This window comes from Topomyia yanbarensis, chromosome 1, assembly GCF_030247195.1.
Source record: "Topomyia yanbarensis strain Yona2022 chromosome 1, ASM3024719v1, whole genome shotgun sequence".
In the NCBI taxonomy this organism is placed as follows: domain Eukaryota; kingdom Metazoa; phylum Arthropoda; class Insecta; order Diptera; family Culicidae; genus Topomyia; species Topomyia yanbarensis.
The window spans coordinates 123,979,251-124,003,613 of record NC_080670.1 but is presented as its reverse complement, the minus strand read 5'-3'; the positions used below and the strand labels follow the sequence as shown (position 1 = coordinate 124,003,613).

Sequence of the window (24,363 nt, the reverse complement as noted above, 5' to 3'; positions counted from 1 at the left end):
TTGTGTGAAAATGTATAACCTCACTTTTCTGACAGTTCGGTGTGCTTGTTTACCTAAGATTTGTTTACACGGACTTTTAAAATTTACATTACTTGAATACTTTCGATGCTCTTTGAAAGAATATCAACTCAAGAGGGATGAGGATTGGAACAATGGTAACCTGGTTCATACATTGACCAATCGGCGCTGGATGTAAAACCCGGTGGCATATGCTGAATCGAAAGATCAAGCATTGGGCTATAAAACGATTGCTTTCTGGATGATGGATAAGGATTTGTACACATTTGTTTGTTTGCTCGTGGGTTAATTCCTAACAAGATGATTCGATTGATTATTCATTTTTGGGTGGTGAAGTTTACCTGAACTTTATAGGTAACGAATTCGCTCGATGATAAGTTGTTGAAATGATTTTGATCGTTCAATGCCCATATCGAAGAACGTTTCCATTGGTCAGAATGCCTACCAGCGTATGATAGCTGCAAACATGAGGACAACAAGGTTATCGCTTTCGAATGGAACAATCATTTATTATTCGGTTTCAAGTTCCATTACACTAAAAGTTTCGTTGATTATCGCATTGTCGTTGATTTAGCCGGAAAATGCAAAATAGCGCTCGGCACTGACGACAAGGAGTAAGAAGGATTTGATTGGAGTGATAATAATGCAGAGCATTATATATTCTGGTAGAATATCAGGGAGGAGAAATTATATGTAAATTTATATTATATCCCGAGTTGCATTAATTTTGGCACCGCAATAAAGCTATCTGCAACTGCTGTCTTGTTCAAATTGGCACGAAATAACTAGGCAGCGAATGATAGATTTCATAGTCAATTTATTTACTTTTTCTGAAGGATAAGTAATTAGTATGTTGTGAATATATGTGTCGCCGGTGCCGTGTGTTATGGTGGTACCGGACGGAACAGTTGGTCAGATCTGTCTTAACGCTCTCTACTTAGCGCAGGATACGCGAAACCGCTGCTAGCTTTCGAAAGAAAATTCCTAGCTGCTGCTACTCTATCAGTCTCTCTCTCTCTCTCTCTCTCTCGACTGAGGACTACAATTTCGGTCGATTAAATTATGCTATGAAAATTGTACTTCCTGGAATTTCATCTAACGAGATCAATTCATTGTGAGGAATTTCGCTGCGTTCCAATATTGCTTGCCTCTGTAGGTGACGATGTGTGTGGATTCACTTCGGCAGCCAGCTCTTATGTTTTGGGTAATTTTGCCATCTTATTCTGCTGAATAAATCATCTGCCTAAAGCCTCTACGTTATACTACGGTCACTTTAAAAACGCCCTGCTATTTAATCTTGTAGCTCTCGGCAAGTCAGTCCTGGCACTCTCCTCGACTATTCCTGGCACTATACCGCTGACGTCGCACTAATCACGGTGATCAAACTTGGCGAGAGCGGCAGTGGTTTCGTCGGAATTGTTCACTCGACAAGCAGTAAGTGCAAGGACTCTGCTACTTATGCCTGAGCCCCTCATTGAAACCTTCGTCCTGCCGAAGCAGTCTGCTACTGGCGCTGCTTCCTTCGAATTGGAATCGCTGAATATTCCCGTTAGCCGAATGTCCAACGTGGCCGAAGGCAAACCGATTGCAGCAACACCATCAGCCGTAGCTGACATTTTAGCCTTCAATCCAAGTACCTGCCATTGGCATAGCGACAGACGAGTGCGGTGCAGGCTGGACATCGGTTGACTCGGTGCCGGACGGGGCGAAACAACTGCAACAGGAGCGGACCTAGTATGGGGTGTAAAGGTCATCAATTGCCATAGATCACCAAAATGCTCTGCGACTAACATTGTGAACAAAACAAACCAAATGAAATTGATCGCAACAACGATAAAATAATCTAAATTCTACCCAAACGTTTGAAAAGGGTCACTGCCAAACGTAAACCTTGAGAAAAAGGTAAAAGAAGTTTTGGTCGAATTCATTATAATTCTATTTAAAAATTTAATACTGTTTTATTTGGTTTGATTGCGCAAATTGTTTACATCAGACGCTCCCCTTAATTCATTGTGTACGTATTTCACTGCCTTTATAATCCTTTTGGAATCAGTTACAATAATCCTTTATAATCATTTTATAATATGCGTATTGCTAGTTAGGACTTTTATATCAGCCGGGCCCTTTTATAATTTGTTATAAAATTATTATCAAAATTCTTCATAATCCATTGTTGCGTTATGTTTATGCACATGGTCAGATAGATAGTTTTTAACTGGGACGTGACGTGTGGATACGAAAAAACCTAATGTCAATTGCAGCCAGGGGGAGCTGTCAAATGCAGCCAAAGGGAACCGTCAAATGCAGTGAGGGGGAACTGTCAAATGTAGCCAGTCCATTTAAAATATGTGAGGAAGAAAGAGTGGCTATGCAAGACAAGAGATCAAATGAACAGAAAAAATGAAAAAGAAAACATCTATCCACAGGTTTTGTCCCAGGATTTTAATAGAGAACATGAAAATTCGATTTGTTTGCATTTGGCAGTAGGCTTTTTTCAAATGTTTGGCTAGAAATTCCTTACTTCTTCAATGAATCAAAAATCAAAATTACAGCTGAGCGACCTTGTTTGGAAAGTGTTAACATTTGGCAGCGAACCAAACCAAGTTTCTCATACTATGATCGAATCAACAAAAATTCCAAGAGTATGTAAACAATCTCTCTGAACTGTCAAAAAAGTGAGGTTAAACATTATCATGCAATGTTCTCCACCGAGAGGTTCACTTTAGTTTGTTTACATAATCAATGAACTTTGTACCGCGACTCACCACTTCATTTGCCGCGTTGCCAGGAACTCAAGCAAAAATATACAAAACCGTGTTGCCCAAACACACATTTTGAGTCCCACCATTCTTGCAAAGGTGAAAAAAATACTCAACATTCTTGCATTTTTCAAATTTAAAAAAATCAATAAAAAATCACGATAGCTCCAAATAGTCTCATTTCAACGGCAATATTCTTAAAAATGTGTAGTCTTTTGAATAAAAATAAGAAAAAAGGGGGTTAGGTCGGACGAGAAAGGTCTATTCATGCTAATGATCATATTTTTCAAATCTGGTGCAAATAAAATGTAGCTGAAGAAGAAATTCTTGATTCAATCTTATCATCATCTCATCTTTTGAGATTTTGCTACTTAGTCCGGTCTGACTTTACACCGATCATATAGCACAATGGTGAAACAGGTAAGAAATCACAAATGTCGGTTAGCCGCATGCTACCGCATGGTTGTTTATGCAGAGCCACGTGTTTCCCCATCGATGATTTCTATAGTCTGACTGTTGATTTGAATATTTCAATTAGAAATTTCTTGCGCTAACTTTTATGTACACAGTTATGATATTTCAATAACTCATCTACTCAATTTACCTGTGTCAATAACATAACCAGTCATAAATTGTACATAGCCATGCAGGAAAGTATGTGAATAAATACTGATAGAATTATTTAAATTCTTTCTTATATGTTATTATAGTCACTAAACTGCCTGGGTGTTCAATAATAAGGGATGCCATTGAGGTGGAGCTTCTATACTGCATTGTCAGAATCTTTTCGCAAGTTCTTGGGAGGTGAAAATTTGGACCCACTCACTAATGAAGAAAAAATGGACGCTAAACTGCTTGCCGGGGAAATAGACGCGCAATTCCAACACTGCTGTTTATTTTTATCAGGCTTATGATGTCAACTTGTGTGAATTATTGGTACATAAATGAGTGACTCTCAATTTTAATTATTGTGCATAACGCCTAACATAATTCTTTGTTTGGGGCTTTATAGCTATAACGCCCCATATATGTAGGTCGCTGTCAAACTTTATATGTTGGTATTGGATTGCCGAGGCTGGTTTTTTCACTACGGAGGAATGGGCGATATCGATGCGAATGCGATTTTTTCAGCTTTAAAAATCGATTTTTTACATCCGATCCTTTCAGTTAGGCAATCCATGATACATTTCTGATCAGCTGATTATTTCTTCTGACGTAACTCGGGTGGGTGCGACGTCCGACAAAATCGTCGATTTAATCCAACATCAAATGAATCGTGCTAATGAAGTATGGTCGTCGGACGGGTTTTTCTGTTCGCAGGAGCATACTTGTTGCCAAAACCCCTCGCTGAATTGTCAAACAAATGTCGTGGTGGATTACCTACACTGATAAAATAAAGTACCCATTAAGGCTAAAGGTTACAGGATCGGCTGCGGCGCTTTCTCGAATTTTTAAAACTTTTACGTAAAAGATATCAACAATCCCTCTCGTAAAGTTGCGCAAGGAATTAAGCTATTTTTTGGTATAACTAAAATTTTGATGATTACTCACGGCTAGCATTTTCTAGTTCGAACTAAAATATCTCAGATATTTTATTCAAAAGTACCCCATATTATTGCATAGGATTGTAGCTTGCTTTGTGTAGAAATTTTCGTTCGCTTACATTACATAGCTACGATGCTTCGTTTGCGAGTTATTCATATTTTAGTAAAGTTGACTAAATACACATATTTGCAGCCGCATTTCTACCAAATGCCGTATGTCTATTCTAATTTCAGTGAAAATGAATACAAAGTGCACGCGCATGCATGATGTCGGTTTTGTGTCAGACCGGACTAAGCGATATTACCTTGATACAAAGAAAATCGTTTACAAAGATTGAATCTTTGCATGCTTTATGGTATTATTCGCAATGGATTTATTCCATAATTCATGCTAATGAAGGAGAAATTCTTGATTCGATCCTATCATCATCTCATCTTTTGGGATTTTGCTACTTAGTCCGGTCTGACTTTACACCGATCATATAGCACAATGGTGAAATCATATAGCACAATGGTCACAAATGTCGGTTAGCCGCATGCTACCGCATTATTGTTTATGCAGAGCCACGTGTTTCCCCATCGATGATTTCTATAGTCTGACTGTTGATTTGAATATTTCAATTAGAAATTTCTTGCGCTAACTTTTATGTACACAGTTATGATATTTCAATAACTCATCTACTCAATTTACCTGTGTCAATAACATAACCAGTCATAAATTGTACATAGCCATGCAGGAAAGTATGTGAATAAATACTGATAGAATTATTTAAATTCTTTCTTATATGTTATTATAGTCACTAAACTGCCTGGGTGTTCAATAATAAGGGATGCCATTGAGGTGGAGCTTCTATACTGCATTGTCAGAATCTTTTCGCAAGTTCTTGGGAGGTGAAAATTTGGACCCACTCACTAATGAAGAAAAAATGGACGCTAAACTGCTTGCCGGGGAAATAGACGCGCAATTCCAACACTGCTGTTTATTTTTATCAGGCTTATGATGTCAACTTGTGTGAATTATTGGTACATAAATGAGTGACTCTCAATTTTATGTTCTTCCAAGACTACCTGCTGAAATATTCTTTCTAAAATGTGATTTTGTGTAAATGTTTGAAAGAAAAATTCTTCATTCTCTGTTTGAATGAAGAATTTTTCTCCCAAATATTTACGCAAACTCATTTTCTAAAGCATATTTCAGCATTGTATGCATATGTCAGTCGTTTGTTCGGTGTAGTAAAAGCTTTTGCTAAATCGAAAAAGATTTTGAAAATGGCTTTTGGTCCATGCAGAACTATGCATGCTTTGTAGTTTTTAAATATCAGTGTTTGTTTATATGCTTTCCTGCAGATTATTTAACTTTTGGGTGATGAATTCGTTATAGTTTCTATTGCTGCCTTGAACGTTTCGAATAGGAATTCGTTCAGTTTACTTTTCGTGTAGAATAATGAGGGGGTAGTACATAGGTCCCGTCTATGACAAAGGTGATAAGCTGGATTGCTGTAAGTACCGGTCAATCACATTGCTAAATGCCGCCTACACTGTGTTCACCGCCGCCTATCACTGAGAGAAAAGATGTTCGTTGGGAAATACAAAGCAGATTTTACTGGGACATGCATCTCTACAAACGAAATATTCTCGATACGACTAGTCTCTCTAAAATGTTCCGAATACAACGTATCACCTGTTTATAGATTTCAAAGCCGCATATTTTTTTTATTCATTTCGTTTATTTGATAGGCGGTTCCAAATTCTTTTGTTTTTACATTTTGGATATTTTAAAACTAGGATGTTACAACGTTGAAATGTTTTTACATTTCTTATAAAAGAAATGTATAGAATTCGCTCAAACTTTCAAGATTTTTTCCGAGGCCCGGAGGGCCGAGTCTTATATACCAATCGACTCAGCTCGACGATTTGGGACAATGTTTGTGTGTGTGTCTGTGTGTGTGTATGTAACGGACAAATTCTCATTCGTGTTTCTCAGCAATGGCTGAACCGATCTTATCCAAACCAATTTTAAATGAAAGAACTAAAAAACAGTATGAACGCTATTAATTTGTTTTTGATTCTGATGTTTAGTTTTTAAGATATGAATGTTTGAATGCGTAAAAATGGCGTTTTTTACAGTTTTTTTTAAATTATCTGCCGGAATTGACAATATAGATTAACAAATTATATGTTTTTAGACAGCTTTAACGAATACCTTTCAAGCTATAGATTGTTGAAATCGGACTATTATCAAAAGAGATATTTAACATTAAATGCGGACGAAAGATTTTTATCATTTCCCATTGCCAGAAATATGACCAAAAACATGTAATCTATTATTAATGCCAAAACGGCTTATTTTAGGTCAATAGTATCTTCGGAGAATTTAATGGAGGTAATATGCCCTTTCTTTTGGTATTGTGCATTTGCTGATTAATCCCCCTATGAGTGAGATATTTTCTCAAATTTTCTTGGAAGTGATTATAACGAAATGATGTCTTCAGCAAATTTGTAGCTCTTACTTTTGCGAATAACTTTACTGAAGACTTCAAATATCTATTTTGAATACTTTAAAAGTTATGGCTTGTTGTTTGTGGATTACTCTTCGTCGCCTATTTATTGTTCAATATAGTAATAATCCATTGAAATAAGCCAAACATTATTTCGATAAATCGAATTTTGTATTTCATTTTTCTATCTACAACCGATAGAAATAGTCACCGAACACTTCCAAGTTGTCTGGAAGGAACTTGATAACTTATCAGTGCAAAAATGTTCATTTGTGCGAACCTTCTGACTGCAATTTTTCTAACTTATGACCATCGGATCATCTGAAACCTTTCGGAAAATGAAAAGCGAAATAACTCCAAGCAACGGCGTAGCCAAGAGAAGGTTTTGGGGTTTAACACCATACAGCCCCCCCCCCCCCCACCACACCAAAAAAAAATATTGGATTGGAGTTGAAAATTTATTGATGTAAACTGATTTAATTCAATATTACAATAACACTATCTGATCCGTAGATTGATAACCTGTTATTGTAAACATCATGAGGACTTTTGAAAAATTGTCGGAATGGGGTCCTGATATGTAACTGATCTATTGGTCTTGATTTCACAGTTGTCTAATAGCATCAATATCAAATTCCTGCCTGAAAATATTCCAATAGAAAATTCTAGAGTTCTGTAATCAATCATAATCCTCAGATTTCTTTTCAAATTTTCAGCTTTTTTCCTACACAATATTACGAAAGCTTAATAAACATTTTTTCCTAATAAGTTTGTGAAAATTATAAACTATTTGAATTTTTTTAATAGTTTTATTTTTTATTTAACCGTGATTTTTTAATAAATAGTGACCATCGCTTCACAACGTAGTCTATTTTTCATGGCTTGCGGTGAGCACGATCTCTCGAATTGCTGAACTGAAAATTATGGAATAGAAATTAATTTTTAGTATTCTTTACAGACCCGCTGGTGCCCTAAGACGATTTCGCTAGATTTTTAGAGCACTGTGCACTAGACTGCCCAGAAAAATGATGAATTTTTGAAAACTCAATCGGCCCACCCCTGAGTCGATTCCTAGTCCCACCAAGAGTACTTGCACCAAATTTGAAGCAAATCGGACAAGTCTAACTACCGGAACAACGTGCCTGAAGTTTATATTGGATTTTTCAACAATTTACATGGAGAAAACTCACTAGCTCGTATTTTCGCCGCTAGGTGGCACTGTATACATCGTATTATCACTGTAAGTGAAAATAAGAAAGATATTTTAATTATCCACAACTTTGTCGAAGACTGCTAGTAAATCCGGCTATGTTAAAATAAGTTATTAAACTTTTAACGAAGTGATGTCTGAGTCAGTTTTGCATGGGGCCTAGCAGTGCATGGTTGTGTATCAGTACTCGAGTCCCGCGAACTATATATTTTTGTGAAATAATGGTTAGATTTAGCCGAATAGTATGTTTACAAGAATTATAGTAAATAATACGAGTTATGCTTTGGTTAGAAAATTTTAGTTCCACCTGTGACCGCATAGAGGGCGCCACTACTAACTTTTCATAGAAGAGAGATAGAGTATCAAGATGTTCAGAAGAAATACTGAAAAATGCCTGTTCTATAACTTTGTAGAAGACACCAAATTTCTATCTCTCTCTGTTGAAAAGTTTGTGTTGGCGCCCTCTATGCGGTAACAGGTGGAACTAAAATTTTCTAATCAAAGCATGACTCGTATTATTTACTATAATTCTTCTGAACATACCATTGAGCTAAACCTAACGAATATTTCACAAAAATGTTTAGTTCGTGTGAATCGAGTACTGATACACAACCATGCACTATTAGGTCACATGCAAAACTGACTCAGACATCACTTCGTTAAAAGTTTAATAACTTCTTTTAACAAAGTTGGATTTACTTGCAGTCTTCGACTAAGTTGTAGACAATTCAATTATCCTTCTTATTTTCACTTACAGTGATAATACGATGCATACAGTGCCACCTAGCGGCGAAAATGCGTGCTGGTGGGTTTTCTCCATGTAAATTGTTGAAAATTCCCATACAAACTTCAGGCCCGTTGGTCCGGTAGTTAGACTTGTCCGATTTGCTTCAAATTTGGTGCAAGTACTCTTGGTGGGACTAGGAATCGACGCAGAGGTGGGCCGATAGGGGTCATTTTTTCCTGTCACCCTACTGTGCACCCAGTGCATTAACGCAAGTGACGGAAGGTTATCGAAAAGTTTCGTGAAAATGAAAGTTCCAGTAATGATGATGATTTTCCCAAACGGTTCGTTTTCGTGAGGTTTTTATTTGTTCTTTGGCATTAGGATTAGCGATAATAATTCAAATCAAGAATACTACTGGGAAGTCACCTTTAAAAAAAAGTCGATATCGAAGTAAAATTTGAAACTATGCACGCATGCACTTCAGAGATAGCGTTATATCAGGAGCTGCGATTTCATTTCAACGCTTTTTTGTGAAAAGGGCAATATTTACAAATGTAAATATAGGGCTTTTTTCTTACATGCGAATGAGGGTTTTGAAACGCAACAAATTAACCTAAAAATTTTGATTCTACGATATTGCTTTCTTAAACTACAGCAAAAAATACAACGGGCGAAACTGTATTTTTGTTTGTTTATTTAAAGTTTAGCCCTCCACGCTCCATGTCTGCGTGTGTGTTTGTGTGTGTGTGTATGTAACGGACAAACTCTCATTCGTGTTTCTCAGTAATGGCTGAACCGATCTTATCCAAACCAATTTTAAATGAAAGAAGTATCAAACAGTATGAACGCTATTAATTTGTTTTTGATTCTGATGTTTAGTTTCCAAGAAATGAATGTTTGAATGTGTAAAAATGGCGTTTTTTACAGTTTTTTGAATTATCTGCCGAAATTGACAACATAGATTAACAATTTATAAATTTTTAGGCAGCTTATACGAATACCTTTCGAACAAGCTATAGCTTGTTGAAATCGGACTATTATCGAAAGAGATATTTAACATTAAATGCGGACGAAAGATTTTTATCATTTCCAATTGCCAGAAAAATGACCAAAAACATGTAATCTATTATTAACGCCAAAACGACTTATTTTAGGTCAATAGTATCTTCGGAGAATATAATGGAGGTAATATGCCCTTTCTTTTGGTATTGTGCTTTTGCTGAATAATCCCCCTATGAGTGAGATATTTTCACAAATTTTCTTGGAAGTGATTACATCAAAATTATGCCTTCAGCAAATTTGTAGGTCTTACTTTTGCGAATAACTTTACTGAAGACTTCAAATATCTATTTTGAATACTTTAAAAGGTATGGCTTGTTGTTTGTGGATTACTCTTTGTCGCCTATTTATTGTTCAATATAGTAATAATCCATTGAAATAAGCCCAACATTATTACGATAAAACGAATTTTGTATTTCATTTTTCTATCTACAACCGCTAGAAATAATCACCGAACACTTCCAAGTTGTCCTGAAGGAACTTGATAACTTATCAGTGCAAAAATGTTCATTTGTACGAACCTTCTGACTGCAATTTTTCTAACTTATAACCATCAGATCGATCTGAAACATATCGGAAAATGAAAGCGAAGTAAATAACTCCAAGCAACGGCGTAGCCAAGAGTAGGTTTTGGGGTTTAACACCATACAACTCCCCCCCCCCACCACACAAAAAAATACAATAACAATTATCTGATCCGTACATTGATAACCTGTTGTTGACTTTTGATAAATTGTCGGAATGGGGTCCTGATATGTAACTGATATATTGGTCTTGATTTCACAGTTGTCTAATAGCATCAATATCAAAGTCCTGCCTGAAAACATTCCAAGAGAAAATTCCAGAGTTCTGTAATCAATCATAATCCTCAGATTTCTTTTCAAATTGAGCTCGCTTTTGTAGAGATGTACTGTAATAAGGGTCTTTATTTAATAGAAAGCGAAGTTAAAATTGATTTAATGTCTATGAAACATAGAACTGCTCTCCAAAAAAATGCCTAACTTACAACATTTGCTAAAAATGTTTTTTCCTTTCTCATTCACTCTAAAATTCGTCAATCTAATCCCGACCGGGAGGGCCGAGTGTCATATGCCAATCGACTCAGTTCGTCGAGATCGGAAAATGTCTGTGTGTGTATGTGGAAAAAAATGTGACCTCTGTTAATCAGAGATGGCTGGATCGATTTGCACAAAGTTAGTCTCAAATGAAAGGTACTACCTTCCCATCGGCTGCAATTGAATTTTTTATTGATTGGACTTCCGGTTCTGGAGTTACGAGTTAAAGAGTGCAACCACACAGCAAATTCCCATATAAATGAAAAATTTTCTAAATCAAATTTGTATTTTTGATGCCAAATGACTTTAAAATACATGAAACATTGAGATTTGATGTAAACTCGAAAAAAAGTAATGATTGACAAAAATTGATTTTTTTTGGACTTTGGTACATCTTTGCCTTTCTCATATAGAAAGGTTATGCAATCACTCTAAAAATCGTCAATCATACCGGCCCGGAGGGAGTATGCAGTGAGGGGTTGCTACTTTAAAATTAGAACTAGTTTAAAATTTCTTAACAAGTTGAAAATTTTCGGCAGGACCCGGACCCCCGGATCTTTCTCCATGATCCGCCGCTGGTTTCAAACGATGTTTCAGTATCACATAGTATCTCAAGATCGTGGCTGTCGATCCATTGTACGTATGTGCAAATCGTACTGAACATATAATATTCATTTCCACCATTGTATTGAACATAACCAACCATGGAATCGTAGTCTGAACAAATAAGAAAAGCACAATTGCACCACTAGTTGGATTAAAACAGGTTTTTATTTTGGGAATGCGTCGAGCTGAGACGAAAACGTAATATGATTAAAAACGAGGATAACACTTTCCGAATGTAGAGAGAAATTTACGAAAAATGACGATTTCCATTCGACTCTAGCAGGCCCTGAGCGATTTTGATGAGAATTTGATTTTTGTTGTATGACCAATTATATGTATAGGTCAAATGTTCAAAAATAGTAATTTAAGGTCAAGATTACATTATTTTGAAACCGCCAATTTCAGAGGTTTAGTATCTTCGATGAGTTTTACAAACGTTAAACAGTGTATCATTTGATAAAATAATTTTGACGGTATATCGTCCAAGAAGTATTTATGGTGAATTTTCTCAGGTTAATATTCATGACTACAATAAAGTCTCAACAAATTCGCTAAAGACACGAACTCTGTTACTATTTTCTGAAAAATGTATTCTGCATAATTTTAAAACTTCAAAAATTACGGTTTCGGAATTATGCCGTTTAGACAGTAAGATCGATTTTCACCAAACCCCCACCAATTGTAAAATTGGTATTGTAAAAAAACGTAAGGGTGATCCTTCAATGCTGATAGGTGGGACCGAAAAAGTAAACAATCGTCAAAGGGGCGATACTATCATTTTGTCAATTTCAATAGCACACAAATTTTAATTTAATAATTTCAAATACTTCGTGAAGTTTTGGGTTTCGATCACTGAATCATGCAATCTAGGATGTAAAAAACACAATAGTTCTTAAATAAGAAATAAAACCCTGTCTGGAAATATTCACTGTTGATTTTCTTTGAATGGTGTCACTGCTAATATCGCTTTTTTCAAGAAAAAGCGTTGATTTCTTACTTCTCAGTCGCGTTGGAAATTTGAATAAAGTATAAACTTCAAATCTATTAAAAATAATTCGATTTTTATCATTTCCCATTGCCAGAAAAATGACCAAAATCATGTAATCTATTATTAACGCCAAAACGACTTATTTTAGGTCAATAGTATCTTCGGAGAATATAATGGAGGTAATATGCCCTTTTTTTGGTATTGTGCTTTTGCTGAGTAATCCTCCTATGAGTGAGATATTTTCACAAATTTTCTTGGAAGTGATTACATCAAAATTATGCCTTCAGCAAATTTGTAGGTCTTACTTTTGCGAATAACTTTACTGAAGACTTCAAATATCTATTTTGAATACTTTAAAAGGTATGGCTTGTTGTTTGTGGATTACTCTTTGTCGCCTATTTATTGTTCAATATAGTAATAATCCATTGAAATAAGCCAAACATTATTACGATAAAACGAATTTTGTATTTCATTTTTCTATCTACAACCGCTAGAAATAATCACCGAACACTTCCAAGTTGTCCTGAAGGAACTTGATAACTTATCAGTGCAAAAATGTTCATTTGTACGAACCTTCTGACTGCAATTTTTCTAACTTATAACCATCAGATCGATCTGAAACATATCGGAAAATGAAAGCGAAGTAACTAACTCCAAGCAACGGCGTAGCCAAGAGAAGGTTTTGGGGTTTAACACCATACAACTCCCCCCCCCCACCACACAAAAAAAATACAATAACAATTATCTGATCCGTACATTGATAACCTGTTGTTGACTTTTGATAAATTGTCGGAATGGGGTCCTGATATGTAACTGATATATTGGTCTTGATTTCACAGTTGTCTAATAGCATCAATATCAAAGTCCTGCCTGAAAACATTCCAAGAGAAAATTCCAGAGTTCTGTAATCAATCATAATCCTCAGATTTCTTTTCAAATTGAGCTCGCTTTTGTAGAGATGTACTGTAATAAGGGTCTTTATTTAATAGAAAGCGAAGTTAAAATTGATTTAATGTCTATGAAACATAGAACTGCTCTCCAAAAAATGCCTAACTTACAACATTTGCTAAAAATGTTTTTTCCTTTCTCATTCCCTCTAAAATTCGTCAATCTAATCCCGACCGGGAGGGCCGAGTGTCATATGCCAATCGACTCAGTTCGTCGAGATCGGAAAATGTCTGTGTGTGTACGTATGTGTGTGTATGTGGAAAAAAATGTGACCTCTGTTAATCAGAGATGGCTGGATCGATTTGCACAAAGTTAGTCTCAAATGAAAGGTACTACCTTCCCATCGGCTGCAATTGAATTTTTTATTGATTGAACTCCCGGTTCTGGAGTTACGAGTTGAAGAGTGCAACCACACAGCAAATTCCCATATAAATGAAAAATTTTCTAAATCAAATTTGTATTTTTGATGCCAAATGATTTTAAAATACATGAAACATTGAGATTTGATGAAAACTCGAAAAAAAGTAATGATTGACAAAAATTGATTTTTTTTGGACTTTGGTACATCTTTGCCTTTCTCATATAGAAAGGTTATGCAATCACTCTAAAAATCGTCAATCATACCGGCCCGGAGGGAGTATGCAGTGAGGGGTTGCTACTTTAAAATTAGAACTAGTTTAAAATTTCTTAACAAGTTGAAAATTTTCGGCAGGACCCGGACCCCCGGATCTTTCTCCATGATCCGCCGCTGGTTTCAAACGATGTTTCAGTATCACATAGTATCTCAAGATCGTGGCTGTCGATCCATTGTACGTATGTGCAAATCGTACTGAACATATAATATTCATTTCCACCATTGTATTGAACATAACCAACCATGGAATCGTAGTCTGGACAAATAAGAAAAGCACAATTGCACCACTAGTTGGATTAAAACAGGTTTTTATTTTGGGAATGCGTCGAGCTGAGACGAAAACGTAATATGATTAAAAACGAGGATAACACTTTCCGAATGTAGAGAGAAATTTACGAAAAATGACGATTTCCATTCGACTCTAGCAGGCCCTGAGCGATTTTGATGAGAATTTGATTTTTGTTGTATGACCAATTATATGTATAGATCAAATGTTCAAAAATAGTAATTTAAGGTCAAGATTACATTATTTTGAAACCGCCAATTTCAGAGGTTTAGTATCTTCGATGAGTTTTACAAACGTTAAACAGCGTATCATTTGATAAAATAATTTTGACGGTATATCGTCCAAGAAGTATTTATGGTGAATTTTCTCAGGTTAATATTCATGACTACAATAAAGTCTCAACAAATTCGCTAAAGACACGAACTCTGTTACTATTTTCTGAAAAATTAATTCTGCATAATTTTAAAACTTCAAAAATTACGGTTTCGGAATTATGCCGTTTAGACAGTAAGATCGATTTTCACCAAACCCCCACCAATTGTAAAATTGGTATTGTAAAAAAACGTAAGGGTGATCCTTCAATGCTGATAGGTGGGACCGAAAAAGTAAACAATCGTCAAAGGGGCGATACTATCATTTTGTCAATTTCAATAGCACACAAATTTTAATTTAATAATTTCAAATACTTCGTGAAGTTTTGGGTTTCGATCACTGAATCATGCAATCTAGGATGTAAAAAACACAATAGTTCTTAAATAAGAAATAAAACCATGTCTGGAAATATTCACTGTTGATTTTCTTTGAATGGTGTCACTGCTAATATCGCTTTTTTCAAGAAAAAGCGTTGATTTCTTACTTCTCAGTCGCGTTGGAAATTTGAATAAAGTATAAACTTCAAATCTATTAAAAATAATTCGATTTTTTTGGCACAGTACAATATACATAATCCCTTTAGGAAAATTCAGTTTTCCCACCACAATGCATTTATCGAGGAATTTAGATATTTTATTAACAGAGCATTAGCAATAATTCGTTTGTATGTCTATTTTATGCGCCATTTTTTCGCTTTCCCATTGATTTGGTTTGAGATTTCTAGCACTGATGTGGTCCTATGCTGATTTGAGCGATTCTCTGAGTCCTGCCACTATCCCATGTAGTATGTGTTATCAAAAACATCGCGAAGCATCAAGTTCTAAATGTTCTCAAACGATATAATATCCGAAGAGAGTGATAAGAGTTATAAGAAATGTCTCATCACACTGTTAGGTGGATTAAAAGCGTTTTTTATGAAAAATTTTAAAACAAGGAATTCAATAGTAATATTTTTTAGGAGATATTTACAGTTATCTTAAAACTAACAATATAGTTTGGTACACAAAAGGGGGAACAAATAATTATGAAAAATTTCACCGGTGTTTTAAAACTAGGGATACAATTCTATTTACAAGATGGGGGACAATAGTTTTAACAAAGAGGTAAAATTACAACTATCTTAAAACTAGGAATACGGAATACAAATTTGATTTTTTATCGGAGACTTATGCTTGGTCAAGATATTCAGAGGGGGGCTTATTTCCAAAATCGGTGTAGAAGCAGTTGTATCAAGGACAGGGGAGAGAAAGCGTAGATGGTGACCGAGAGAGAAGACCAAACTTGCAACTTTCGGACAAACGGAAGATCAGCGAAACAAATTAGCGCCAAATTAGGTCGGATTGGCGGATGGTATTCTTCGGACCCGCGGGGAATCCTTCAAAAGTCATCGGACCTCGAGTCGCTCTCGCTTCAGTTTCCGTAGTGGTAAGGGCGACGGCGGTTACATAGTGGCAGTTTGGAGCTGATCGGTTCCACAAGGTAGGAGGAAACTTCTAAAAACGAGAAATAAAAAGAGAAGGGTTTAGCCCCTCTCTGGGATATTTATAGTTTTTATAAAAGTATAAATAAGGGACATATAGGGGAAATCACGATTTGCCAGCATATCTCGGACTGGGAGATTGGGTGGTCTACCTCGGGCCCGAAGGGAATCCTTTAATTGAGACCTGGCGTCCAAATACCCGGCGCCTACCCAGACAACGTGCTCGATGTCGTGATAGCCCTCATCTCAACCGCACAGACTACTCTCCGAAAGCCCAATACGCCGCAAATGCGCATCTAAGGTGTAGTGGTTGGACATAAGTCGGGACATTACACGAATAAAATCCCGACCCACATCCATCCCCCTGAACCAAGGCTTCGTTGATACCTTTGGGATAATGGAATGTAGCCATCGTCCAAGTTCACCATTGCTCCACAAGGTTTGCCAACTGTTGAGTGTCCTCTGACGATAAATACTAAAAAATTCGTTGAAGCAGATTGGGCTTTCGTATATGTCACCATTTAATGCGCCCACCTTTGCTAATGAGTCGGCCTTTTCATTGCCCGGGATAGAGCAATGAGAGGGAACTCAAACAAAGGTAATCTGATAAGATTTTTCAGATAACGTACACCAGGACTCCCGTATCTTCCCCAGAAAATATGGGAATTGCTTTTTGGGCTTCATCGAACGAAGAGCCTCGATAGAGCTGAGGCTGTCTGAAATGATGAAGTAGTGATCTGTGGGCAGAGTGTCGATGATCCCAAGGGTGTACTGAATTGCAGCTAACTCTGCGACGTAAACTGAAGCGGGATCATTGAACTTGAATGAAGCGATGATAGTATTGTTCCCAGCACTCAATTTGATTCTGTCTAACCCTGGGGCGTTATTGTTGCATGATAAGAGAGCAAGTGAAAACTCCACCATCGAAAACGGTGTTTCGTTCGCGGTATCGTGAGGAGACGCGGCGCGGCACGTTTTCTGTACCGGGACAGAGTCCGAACAGATCTTCTTGGCGAAAGCGAATATCCAACGGTTTGAATATTCCACGTTCTCGTTGGTACTATTACGGTTACGCATACGTCGAGCCGTACCCCAAAGAGTGCTCATCGCTGTTTCTCTCGTTAACCCGTCGACGAACCGGCGCCAATAACTGCGTTTTTTGGCTTTCATTAAACTCTTCATTTGCCTTTCTAGCGACGCGTACTGCTAATAGCTAGCGGGTAACCCGTCTTCCCGGAAGGCCTTATATGCAGTGGACTTTTCCGCGTACAGCTCTGAGCACTCTTTATCCCACCATAGGGTGGGAGACCGTCCATGGGTATTCGCGCTGGGTACTGGTTTAGTCTGAGCTTGATTCACACTGTCGAGAATAAAGCCAGCCAAAAACCTGTACTCTTCCTCCGGAGGTAGTTCTTGAGTGGATTCGATTTTAACGGATATCGCGGTCGCGTAACTCTTCCAATCAATGTTCCGTGTGAGGTCATACGAGACATTGATTGTTTCCGATGGTCTTGAACCGTTAGCAATTGAAATCACGATAGGCAAATGATCGCTACCGTGGGGATCAGGGATCACCTTCCACCTGCAATCTAACTGTAGCGATGCCGAGCAAAGCGATAAATCCAACGCGCTAGCGCGTAGTGGTGGTGTAGGAATTCGCATCATTTCTCCCGTGTTTAAGATGGTCATGTTGAAATTGTCGCAAAGATCTTGGATTAATGTTGATCTATTATCATCATGAAGACAGCCCCATACCGTACCGTGCGAGTTAAAGTCTCCCAGAACTAGCCGCGGTGCCGGTAAGGATTCCGTGATATTACAAAACGTTCGGTGTCCTACCGAGGCTCTAGGAGGAATGTAGATGGAAGCAATGCAGATTAGAACTTGACAAGCGACAATTCCAATGCCTGGTGTCGAAGGGAGGTTAATTCGGTTGAAAGAATAGCACTTTTTAATCCCCAAAAGTACTCCTCCATAGGGGTTTTCTCGATCCAGACGAATTATATTAAAGTCATGGAAGTTGAGATTTATATCGGAAGTTAACCAAGTTTCACATAATGCGAAAGCATCACATTTTAAACTATTTAGAAAAAATGTAAAGAAATCGATTTTCGGGAGGGTACTTCTGCTGTTCCACTGTAGAACAGTGATCGAATCGGTGACCTCGTTCGATGACTTAGCCATCGAAGGATACGATCGCTGCAAGGAGGGGCCATTTAGTAGTCAACTGCTTCAAAAATGTTTGCGCTATAGGGAGAAAACGTATCAGAAGGCTTTTAAGAGGATCAGTAATATTGAAAGCTGTCAGAAAATTTCATTAGTCCGCTACTGGACTGAGTGTCTGTTTGAAAAAAGGGGACACTTTGGGTTTTTGGTGTCCCTGGAAGTGGTGGATACTCCTTGTTAGAATTAAAATTTCCAAGTCCTGGAGCAAATTGCTTCGGCTTTAGTGCATCACTTCCGTTGGATTTATTGATTGTCGTTGGCGCACTCTGAGTGGACGACACCTTGGCACCCTTACGAGGGAATCTAGGGGAGGCTAGATTTCTCCTCTTCCTTGATTCCCCTGGGGTAACCAATGATGTTCCCTCTTGTGGGTCGTCAGATTCTTGCTCAACGCCAGCCAAAAGAGCAAAGGAATTTTCGGAAGTGCATCGAGCGATCCTTAAGGGAGCGCCTAATTTTATCCCCGCGCTGCTTGTACGCCGGGCATGACTTAAGAGCATGCGGAGGGCCCAGTAAATACACTTCTCAGTTTCTCCACCGCAAGCGTCATCCTCATGCTCTCCCTCGCATTTGCCGCACCGTTTTTTATTGCCACAATAAGTGGCTGTGTGGCCCAGTTGCTTGCAATTGCTGCAGTTCATTACCCGCGGTACAAACAGGCGAACAGGTAGGCGAACCTTATCCAGAAGGACATAGTTGGGAAGAGCAGACCCGGAGAAAGTCACCCGAATCGAGTCTGACGGAGAATAAGTTGTCTTATCATCTTTAGTTTTTGCGGAACACAATTTCTTGCATTCCAGAATCTTCACCTGTTGAAGTGAAGGGTCCTTAAAGCAGCCAACCTCGTACTTCAACAGGTCTTCGCACTTCAAACCCGATTCGGCGACGACCCCATCGATCTCCACTGCCCTACAAGGCACATACACCCTGAATTGCTTCGTAAAACGCTCGCTGCGAGCAATCTGGTTTGTCTGGTCGAGGTCATTTACTATAACGCGTATCTTATTAGCTCGAACACGTGTAATCTGAGCTACGGACGGGTAGTTAGCAGTCAGCTCCCGTGAGATTTCTAGAATATTGGGCGATTTCGTGTTGGGCCGGAAATACACCTCCCAGGGTCCATTTGAACTGGCTGGGTATGTATTAATACGGGGAGGACTCGGAGAATCAGGGGAGGGAGTAATTTCGGGTTTATCCGGTAAATCCATGGGAATATCATTCCCATCCAATGTTACTTCGCCCTCGGCCATTTAGGCATGAGGATAACACGTGGTATAAACGAGAGATGAAACTTATATTCAGGGGAAAGGGAAAAAGTAGAGACCGATCGGGGAAAGGGAAATGAAAGAAAAAAAAATACTTAGCTTATATAGCGGCGATTCCGGCTATTCTGGTATTCACTTCACCAGCCTGGGCACCGGGGAACAAAGCCTGCCTCAAACAACCTTCACTGACAATATTTATTCTTATTCACTTTATGCACGGCACCAGAAAACGAACTGCTTCGATCGAGAGCTCGGAGAGTTATCAAAGCCGCATATGATACAATCGATCGAGATCACCTATGGGATATAATTCTCGAATATGGGTTCCCGGCTAAACCGACATATTTGATCAAATCGACAATGGATCGAGTGATGTGATGGGGTCTCTTATCTACTGTTCAATATCGTTTTGGAATAAATGCGGTAATAAATGGTAATAAATGCGTCAAAAACAAAATACATGAGAGCAAGATGTTCGAAGGAAGAAACATTACATCTTATGCTCATATGCTCGGTTCGAAACCAAGAGGTGTGAAGTAGGGTCATGTCAGTCATCATTTTAACAATCTAACAACCGGACCTCGAAAATAGACGAACGTTATTTCCATCTCGATACATCTTAGCAGTCGCTCAAAAAATTTGGAAAATATTACAAGCTACTAATTTTTTAGGCTATCTAGACTACTGTACTACTACTATTGTATTTAGATTCGGCCAAAAGAGTCGGTGCAAGTACTATAAATGCTGAAAATTGCAATTGTAAGGATGAATGTAAATCTATCGTAACCTTAAATTATTTGTATCGAAGTGGGAAAAAGAAGGCCGTAGGTAGTTTCTCGTGGAAGGAACTAAAACATCTTCATAATACGATACAGAAAATTTGCCCTCTTCGGATTTATTCTGATATTATTATTTATATAAGTGAGACATTTCTAGACTTTTGCTGATAGTTTTAACTCAATGAGCTATTTTATGTTCGTGTATAATACAGAAATTTTTTTTATTTTCAACAAGTTTGGAGAACTTTGTTGATAGTTTGTAATTCAACAAACTACATACTATGTCTTCACAAAATTAAGCTTATAATGCAACGTTTTATATTTCTATCAAAAGAAATATTTAAGATTCGCTAAAACTTTGAAAAAATTTTCCGAGGCCCGGAGGGCCGAGTCTCATATACAGATCGACTCAGCTCAACAAATTAGGACAATGTCTAAATGTGTGTGTACAGTAATGTATTCAAAACAAAACAAAAAATTACATTCAAGCATTAACCCATGTATTTCTATAAACAAATAGTAATAAAAAGTTAAAAAGAGTCAAAAATAATCAATCATAGTAGGGTAATGAGCCTATTTTTGCCATATTTCTATTATCACAATACCCATTTAAAGCCGTTGGTTAGAGCAGCATCTGTCATCTTTGTTCAACGCATTGGGTCAAACGGTATGGCATCAGCGGATAATTTTTCTCCACACAGCTTCATCTTACCTATCCCGTACCGTTTCTTAAAATTGTTGAACCACTCAAAACTAAACTTGAAGGAATCTGGCACGCTAAGGTTTTGGACAAATATCTTGAATATTAAAATCAGTGTATTCGAAGAGACTAAGATTCAGTATTCGTTGTTTCAACATCCATAGAGATAGTTCCATCTCCAATTGTTGATGTTGTTCTTTCAAAAGAAAAGTATTCACATTGATTCAAGAGAAATGCATGTCTCGTCATACCTACCATATCGCGTATTTTGGTTTTCTCATTATTTTTGGTAGATTTTTTTGTGGATAACAATTAATTGAATAAAAATAAGTCAATTTGTTTACTCGTTATACCAGACGGCCCCTCAAGGACACGGCAAATAAGTTACGAAGAATTTAAAACTAAAATTGGAATCGACCGATAGATATTTCGGCAATCCTATTCACTGCAACAAAGTTTTTGGTAAAACATGATTTCGAGATTATTCACGTTTAAAGTTTCGCGCCACGCTCACGTAAAGGAACAGCGCTACAACTTTGCTTCTACCTAAACATCTATAAACATACCGATTATACATCTATAAACATACCGATTTTCAGATACTTTCTTAAGAATATGTACATTAAGATAAACGAATATAAAAGATCGACTTTTCGACCGACCTCATCATATATAATCCGAAACCCAATACAGTAGGATTCCGTTTTTGGCAACAATTTTATTTTATTCAATTGCCAAAACCGGAACCGTGCCAAAAATGGAACCTTTTTTTAAACTTTAGATTTTCAATTTACGATTTCAAAAATGTTTCAAAGATTTTTAATCATATGTTAAATGGAATGAGATGAAAGAAAAAATAAGCAAATTCAATTTTATTCGTGTTTTTATCAAATCAGACGTCGTACGGTGGGGCAGAATGCTACTTTCGACGCTCAAAACCTCTAGCACCTTGGGTATATATCCTGGAGGATTAGTGTTTTTAGAAAAGTACCTTAGATGGAAATGATAATTATTTTGACAAATTTGGTTTTGATCTAGATAAGTAGAAACTGATCTAGATCAGTTCTATCTTTTGACAGAGGTGTTATATCAAAAAACTTTTTTCGGCAAAGTTGTTTGATATTTTTATCACATGTACTGAAGACTTATAACTTATGTAGATGGCGCTACATGACATTTAAAAAAATACGCGAGAAAATGAATTTTAACATTTTTTTATGAAAAATATATCTAGAAATAAATGTTTTATTCCTAAACCCTCGCAAAAAACACAATAATAAAAAAAACTTCGAAGTGTGATAAATGTTATCATGACATTCGCTCCTGGAATTGTTATCTTTTCTTTCGTGAATATAATTGAACAATTTTGTTAAAAAAACATAGCTCTTTTAAAAAATACATAAATTTTGTTCTCTATAACTAACCATCGTCGATCTTCCAATTGGAATTGATAGATTGAAAATCAAATTGCAATGTTTGAAGATAGTTAGGTTTAAAGAAAACCTGTATAAATCCCGCAACTATTTAAACAAAAGGGATTGAAACATCAGTGCTACTGTGAAAATGAGCTCCAAAAAATATTTCCAAAAATCTCTAGAACAATGCATTTGCGAGAAATCAACATATCAAAAGATAATATAAGCAACCCTATTTTTCAAGAGCCACCCTACCTTAAATCTTTAAAAAAAAATCATAACAGATTAACCATTATAGATAGCCTTGTTTATTTAGCAAACTTGCTTCAATTCATTTGTGTTATTATATTGTAGGGCATTTCGCAGGTAAAATTCACACATCTAAACAGTCGATACTTTGAACACCTCAACCACAAGAACCACCCTAATTCCATTCATTTGAAAAAATTGCCAAATAAAACTAACAAATGTTCCAAAGCTGAACCAAACTATTTGGGGGCCATCAGTTTTGTATTCCCAAATACGTCTTTGGGACGCACCATGGTCAGCTTTCGATATGTACTGAAAATTTAGTGCCAAGTTTTCTATTGACGTCGTAATAATTCAAAGAGAAAGAGGCTCGCAATGTTACTAAGGTTCTATTGAAAATTTTCTCCAGAACTAGTCTTATTATGGTGTAGCGCATTCCTCTGTACTTGACTCTTAATGTGCTCTGGGTCTTACTATAAAAATTGATTCCGTCAGACACTAGTTACACTGTTATCAGTTATATTATACATAAATAATACATTTCTATACTTATTGTGATCATTAAACACAACACGTATAGTGTACAATATAGTTAACCATTAAATGCATAACACTGTTTCAAAACAACATTGCGAAAAACATCTCAAAATTATCGCAATAATGAATTGAAACTATGAGACAATTTTAACAAAAATTAAAAAAAAAATGATTTGCCCCTTTGAGGGTTAATATGACTTCCATGTTTGGAAATAAAGTCAAATGTGATGTCAATTGATATTAAAAAAAAATATTTATTGCACAGTTTTAAAAGACATATTATGTACAACAAGAATTTTGCCAAAAACGGAACCCATTTATTGCCAAAATCTGAGTGTGCCAAAATGGGAGCAAGCCAAAAACGGAATCTTACTGTAATAGGCTCATTACCCTACATGTAATTAAGCAAGTCAATTGTAAAAAAATCCTGAAAGTACCAGGACACAACATGTGGCTTAATTGGATCAAAACGTAGTGTGTCTTGTCCGTTTTTAGAAAAGCGTGATATAATCGAGACAAAACCGTGATATAATCGAGGGTGATATAAACGAGTATTGATATAAACGCATAGTGATATAATCGAAACATTACTGTATTTGTGTTTTTAAATGGCAGAAAAAAAGCCCTGAGATTGCAAGGAAAAAATGTACAAAACTTCTCATGGAACGGGTGGCATCCGTCCCGCTAAAAATCATTGCTCTTGCCCAGAACCCAGAACCTGAGTCCTCCCTGGCCTAGCCAACCAACCAGGTATCGAGGTCAGTTCAGCGATTCGAGTGGAGCAGGTCATCCGGTTCGCTGGTGCCCCGACGACCCGCGACTAGTGATGTCTCGTCGTGGTGAATCTAGCTAATGCCGATGGAGAGTTCCCCGGCGAAGAAAGTGCTCCCGATACCGATTCTTCTTTGGTTTTAGCACCACAACTTCTTGAGCCCTTTGGATCTCTGCCCAGTGCCATTTAGCACCGCAACTCATTTAAGCTCTTTGGTTCCCATCTCGTTCCATTTC

General features: G+C 37.1%; 1 protein-coding gene across 4 annotated transcripts in view; it reads left to right on the top strand.

Moving 5' to 3' along the window:
• The window catches only part of LOC131684352 (protein ovarian tumor locus-like), a 1,641,868-nt gene that overhangs the window by 256,919 nt on the left and 1,360,586 nt on the right, over nt 1-24,363 (top strand). The gene's annotated exons all lie outside the window — the stretch shown is intronic.